This window comes from Triticum dicoccoides, chromosome 5B (genome assembly GCF_002162155.2).
Source record: "Triticum dicoccoides isolate Atlit2015 ecotype Zavitan chromosome 5B, WEW_v2.0, whole genome shotgun sequence".
In the NCBI taxonomy this organism is placed as follows: domain Eukaryota; kingdom Viridiplantae; phylum Streptophyta; class Magnoliopsida; order Poales; family Poaceae; genus Triticum; species Triticum dicoccoides.
In genome coordinates, this window is record NC_041389.1 from 455,450,359 (window position 1) to 455,457,780 (window position 7,422).

Sequence of the window (7,422 nt, forward strand, 5' to 3'; positions counted from 1 at the left end):
TTAGGTATATGAGATTATTTGAACTAGTTGAATTAATATAACTAGTTTATTTTTAGTAATATGCTTAGTTGAACTAGTTGAATTAATAGAACTAGTTTATTTTTAGTAAGAAAATTTAGGTATATGAGATTTGATGATCTAATTAAAATATTACTATATATAGCTACTTTATATATTTTAGTAAGTAAATTAATAGAAGTAGTTTGTTTTTAGTAAATTCCTAGTTGAATTAGTTGAATTAATCGAACTAGTTTATTTTAGTAAGAAAATATTAATAGAATACGTTTATTTTTAGTAAATGCTTAGTTGAATTAGTTGAATTAACAGAACTAGTTGAATTAATAGAAGTAGTTGAATTAATAGAATTAGTAAGTGTTTAATGTTTCACCTATATGAACATAGGAAATGTCGTCTGACGAAGAAAAAGATTTCGTTATGTGCGAATACTGTGAAAACCAGCGCGGCTTGTGCGACAGAAATTTCCTTGTTGATGATAGGCGATTCAGCATCAAGCTGGATGAGACCTTCGAATTCGATACAGTAAGTCACAACGACAAGTCTGTTTTTGTAATTAAGCATGACTTATATATGCTTCATTTGCTTCAAGTTATAATTTTTAATTTTCACTATTCTACTAGTGCATCCCCTGCCATGCAAGAATTTTTGTCTTGGATAAGATAAGTTTCAGTGCTATGGAAACTATGGAGGTAAAGAGAGTTTACCTGAAAACCGAGCATGGTTATACTTTCAACGTCAAAGTATACAATGTAGACACGTACACCTATTTTGAATGCAAAACTTGGTAAGCACTATGCAAGGCTTATGCATTTGAACCTGATATGGTTATCACCTTTGATATTCGTCCGGAAGATGATATTGAAGGTAATAGAGACATCTGGGTCGATGTGCAGATGCCTCCAGTTCTACCATTATGTGAGTTTCTCAACCATATTTATGTCTTTGATATTGTTTATTTAAAAATAGTTGACAACTAATTTCTATTGACAACTTATTTCCATTCGAGCAAACATGTCTGACGCTTGGTAGACAGGACCTACTACTGTCCCGGAGCTGAACTAAACTGTGAGGAGATAAGTCATTATGTTTCATGGCTTGAGGATCTTCATACTGTCAAGACAAATTTTCTTCTTGCACTTAGAAATGTTAGTACTCAAAACGTGCGACCAATAGTGATTGTATTGAACCACGGTCACATCTATTTAGGAATGATGGTAAGATTTTTACTATTTGTCCTCAGTGCATCTTTTGCATACATAATTTTTTTGCTAAACTTTCATTGCTAAGTATATTAATTACTATACGATGTTCTTCATCAGGGACTCCCGATGACAGTTGTGCCTCAAGGGATCGAGACTAAAGGTCGCATGTCAATTGTTAGCTTACGGCCAAGATATCCTACATTGCACATGAGTGCATTCAGGATTTCTAAAAGCGATGAATGCTTAATAGTGAAAGATTGGAGCAAAATTGTTAACGATGGCAGAGCAGTACTAGGGGGCAGCAATGAGAAGCGTAGCCCACGATTAGGAGACAGGTTCATCTGCATGCTCCAGTATGATGAATCAGGAGAGCTATACATGTTCTATGCTATTTTGCCTGAGAGAGCAGCAGGAGCGATTTAGCTAGTTCATGCTCTTAGTACTTGTCCTCTCATGCCCGTGTTATTCGTCCTGAACTTAATCTCAAAGAGTGATTTGCTTTTGTGGTGTTATGAACGCTTATAATATCATGACCATGTTGAACTCGATGATATCTTGCTTCTGGTACAAGTGAATGTTTCTTCTTTAAGCTAGTGTTGGTGGTGATTAGATAACTGTAATGACTATGATGATTAAATAGTGGTAATGACGACTATGATGATTTTTAGCTAGCTAGTGTACTGTTGTTGATGATATGATGCAAGAGTTTAGTTTCAGCTGGATGGATCCTAGCTAAGTGATCAAGTATATGCCATATCCATATTATACTTGATCACCTATTAGGTGATCAAGTATAATATGGATATGGCATATACTTGATCACTTAGCTAGCTAGGATCCATGTGCATCTAGTCGAAACTAATCGGCGGTACTTTCACCTAATGATTTAACAACTCATTATAATGTATAACAATCACTAAATTAAATTGAAAACACAAAATTAAAGGAAAAAATAAAACCAAAACACACCCAAACATTTAGTACCGGTTGGTGTTACCAACCGGTACTAATGTCCTACATGCACCCGGGCCTGGCTCGTGTCACGTGGTGGCACTTTAGCGTCGGTTCATGATGAACCGGTACTAAAGGGGGGGCTTTAGTCCCCACTCTTTAGTGCCGGTTGCCGAACCGACACTAAAGGCCGTTACGAACCGGCGCTAAAGCCTGGTTCTGCACTAGTGGTATGAGTACACCCATGCCTACTAGTGGACATCTTGACTTGACTAAGGACGATGAACCCGTTGACCAAAAAGTTTATCGCTCTATGATTGGTTCATTGTTATATATATGTGCCTCTCGTCCTGATATCATGCTAAGTGTGTGCATGTGTGCACGATATCAAGCAGCCCCCAAAGAATGTCATCTTAAGGCTGTAAAAAGGATGGTGAGATACTTAATACATACACCAAATTTTGGCATTTGGTATCCAAAGAGGGCATCTTTTAATCTTGTTGGCTACTCCGACTCGGACTATGCCGGTGACAAGGTTGATAGAAAGTCCACTTCGGGTACTTGTCAATTTCTTGGTAGATCTCTTGTGTCTTGGTCCTCCAAGAAACAAAACTCGGTATCCTTATCCACCGCCGAAGTGGAATACATTGCCGCTGGATCATGTTGTGCTCAATTACTTTGGATGACCCAAACTCTTAAAGATTATGGGATATATGTGAAACATGTTCCATTGCTTTGTGACAATGAAAGTGCTATTAAGATTGCTCATAATCCTGTGCAACATTCTCGAACTAAGCATATTGAAGTTCGTCATTATTTCATTCGAGATCATGTTGCTAAGGGAGATATCAACCTTAAGCATGTTCGTACCGACAAGCAATTGACGGATATTTTCACTAAACCACTTGATGAGAAAGTGTTTTGCAGGTTGAGAGGTGAATTGAACATCATTGATGCTTCAAACTTGGAGTAGAAACTCCATTTGGATACATGCTAGGGATGAGCCTATGACTAATCCTTGATGTTTCTCTTATGATGATAATCATATGTCTTGGATATATTTGCACCCTTGCATGTTATCTAACCCTTGTAGGTAATTGGTGGAATCTAAATCTATGAGATTGAAACATACTCACATCTTGAGCAATCTCTACATCACCAAGTCTCTACAATCCGGTGGTTGAAGCCAAGGAAGCATGAAACCCTTCAAACATATCCTTTTGACAATTTCTATATATCAAAATTCTTTTGGTATCATATTTCATGATTGTCATTTTGGATGCACAAGTGCTATTCCTTGCAAAGACTAACTCATGTAGGTAGATGAACTCAAAATTCCAAGTGGAGCTCCCAACTCTTGATCAGCTACATCAACCTCGAGCATCCCACACAAGTTCAACTACATGATCAAGATCATCATCACCACCCAAGGTATGTTATTCCATCTTAGAAAAGCTTTACCCCAAGACATGGGTCAAAGCAACTCAACAAGATGTGAATACATCAAAATGCTTAAACGAAAAATGGCACCCCACTTCGAGCTTAAACGATGAGTATGACCTATGATCAAGTGTCTTCACTAGACTCCTAAGTCAATATACTCTAACATAGGTGACTTTGTTGCCGACCATTTCTAGATGAAGTTCTCTAGTGTTTCTCCGTGTTCTTATATTTGTCTTATGCATATTTGTTTCCCCTTTCAAAAAAAACTTCATCTAGATTTTCTTTCTTTTCTCTTTTTTTTTTGCATTTTCCCTGCATCTAATTCATTACAAATCATTCAGTTAAATTCCCTGCAAATCTTTGTGAAATTTTATTTGCATAGTGAGCTGAGATGACTAGTGTTTTCTCAGTACTTAACTCGGACACACCGATCTGTCTCTTTCGATCAAACCGAATCTTTTCGGTGCCACCAAAGAATACAACTCGGTGTAGCCGATTTGAATGCTGAGAACACAACTTTTCATTTACTTCCTGCACATTTTGTTCCACTCCACTCGATGATTCTTTTCCTCTACCAGCACCTTACTTTTCCCAGCTACTTTGCTATGTGACTCAAGGACCAAACCTTTTGACTCACATTTCAAGAGATCCTTCTTGGAAATTGATGTCAAAGGGGGAGAGAGCTCACATCAAAGCTTCATCACATCAAAAAGGGGAAAGAGAGATGCATAATCACATCAAAGAGACCCCATATGCTTGGTATTCAATGATAAGGCACATGTCTTTTTGGAGGGGGAAAACAAGGTCATGTTGTTTGTGTGTTTGCTTTGTTCTGATGTTCTTTTCCTTATCTTCTCCTAGTATCCCATGTAAGATTCAGGGGGGGCAGGACATCTAAAGGAAGAAAATCTTCGAATTCATTGCATATCTTTACCCTTGGGGACATGTCTACACTCAAATAGAGTACCTAGTACTCACTCTCTACATGTCATCCCAATCTTGGTACTCTTGTGGTTTCCTGCTTCTACTTTGTTTAGTAGATGTTTTTGTGTTGTCTAACCTTGTTTACTCAGGTTCATCTCTTCCAAAGCTAAATCAAGACCACAAGGTAAGTATATGCATCACTCTCATGTGCATGAGGATCTCTTGCTGATGTACATACTGTTTGCAAGAAGGACTCATAAGCATGAAGGTACATTCTCTTTATTCACATCATTTGCTTGCTCTGTTATGATTATGCACTCACATGCTCTTATGTTCCATAGTCACTTGATTGCATACATGTAGGGGGAGCCTATGCATGTTACATGTTCTTCCAAAACTTTACTTGCCTTTCTCTATATCTTTATCTAAAGCTTTGATGTATGTTGTCATCAATTACCAAAAAGGGGGAGATTGAAAGCACAAGTGCTCCCTGGTAATTTATGTCAACATATCTCTTGTTGGACTAATACTTTTATCTAGTATATTTTAGATAAGTCCAACAATGGAGTGGCATGGACAAGAGGATGTGGAACCCCTTCAAAATACTAAGGACAAAGGATTGGCTCAAGCTTCAAAGTTCAAGACTCTACATTTTACTTTTAGTGATCCAAGATCACATTGAGTCCATAGGAAAGCTAATACTATTAAAAGGGGATGAGGTGTTGCTTAATGTCTTACTTGCTCTCATGATGCTTAGTGATATGCTCCAAAGCCCTCAACCACTTTCTCACATCCACATATGTCCCAAACCAAAAAGTCAAACTCGGCCCCACCAATTTGATCCATCCGGCGCCACCGAGTTCATTTGACATAGCCACTGCCAGAAACCCTAGTCTTTTCGGTCTAACCGATAGGGATCTCGGTCTCACCGAGATGGGATTGCAAACTCTCTTTTTCCCTTATTAACGTTTTGGTCCAACTGAGATGAACCGATCGGTCACACCGAGTTCGCAATGTAAACTCTCTGCTTCCCTTTCGTAACATTTCGGCCCCGCCGAGATGAGCGAATCGGTCCCACCAAGTTTGCCTGACCAACTCTCTGGTTAACTTATTACCAAAGTTGGTCCCATCGAGTTTGTGTAATCAGTCAAACTGAGAGTACGTTATGCCCTAACCCTAATGATATCGGTCCCACCGAGTTGACATGTTGGTCCCATCGAAATTCCTAACGGTCACATAATGTACTGAATCGGTCCAACCGAGTTTTATGATTCGGTCCCACCGAGTTTGGTATATTGTGTGTAACAGTTAGATTTTGTGTGGAGGCTATATATACCCCTCCATCCTCTCCTCATTCGTGAGGAAAGCCATCAGAACATGCCTACACTCAACTACTCATTTTCTGAGAGAGAACCACCTACTCATGTGTTGAGACCAAGATATTCCAATCCAGCCATATGAATCTTGATCTCTAGCCTTCCCCAAGTTGCTTTCCACTCAAATCATCTTTCCACCAAATCCAATCCTATGAGAGAGAGTTGAGTGTTGGGGAGACTATCATTTGAAGCACAAGAGCAAGGAGTTCATCATCAACACACAATCTATTACCTTTTGGAGAGTGGTGTCTCCTAGATTGGTTAGATGTCACTTGGGAGCCTCCGACAAGATTGTGGAGTTGAACCAAGGAGTTTGTAAGGGCAAGGAGATCACCTACTTCATGAAGATCTACCCTAGTGAGGCAAGTCCTTCGTGGGCAATGGCCATGGTGGGATAGACAATGTTGCTTCTTCATGGACCCTTCGTGGGTGGAGCCCTCCGTGAACTCGCGCAGTCGTTACCCTTCGTGGGTTGAAGTCTCCATCAACGTGGATGTACGATAGCACCACCTATCGGAACCAAGACAAAAACATCCGTGTCTCCAATTGCGTTTGCACACTCCAATCCCATCCCTTTACTTTCTTGCAAGTTGCATGCTTTACTTTGCGCTGATCATATACTCCTTGCATGCTTGCTTGATTTGTATTGTGTATGCTTGAAATTGTGCCAATCTATCACCTCAACTTGAAAAACTTCAAAACTGCCAACTTTATTTGTTGAGGGTCTAATCACCCCTCTCTAGACACCTCTTATCGATCCTTTCAAGAGTTTGCTTGATTTGTTCCCTACAGTTATCAAAGTTCTAGAATATGTGGAAGAAGAAGATAGGGATGACGCAAATAGAAGGCAAGCATGTGGTCTCCTTGTTTATTTCCATTCAGTTGATTTTGTGTTCTACCTGCAGCTTATGTCCACTATATTGGCTATCACAAATATGTTATCAATGACCCTACAAAGAAGAATTAGTACATTGTAAATGTCGTGCATTATGTGTAGTCAACCAAAACAAACTCCTTGAGTGGTTTAAGGAGGAATGGATGGAATCGGTCTTGGGTGAAGCATATGCTTTTTGTGACAAACATGAGATTTTTCAAGTTGGAGATGGAAGAGCAATATGTCAATCCAAAGAAGGCATGTCAAAAAAGCAGGTATCACTAATTAGCATCATTATGAAGTGGATTGTTTCAATGATGTTATTGATTGGCTGCTTCAAGACCTTGATAACCGCTTTAATGAGAAAAATTCTAAGATACTAATATGCTTAGTTGCTTTGAGCCTAAAAGAATCATTCAAAGATTTCAATTTAGAACTTTTGATGAATCTAGCTAGACTTTATCCGAAAGATTTCAATTTAGAGCTTTTGATGGATCTAGCTAGACCTTACACATCACTCCCATCTTTACATTGCCGATGTTTGAGTAGATGATTGATTCTCTAGAAAAAATAATATTTGTGAGCTCACTCAAAAAATGGTGCAGACAACGAAACTTATTGTGTATCCTTGGTT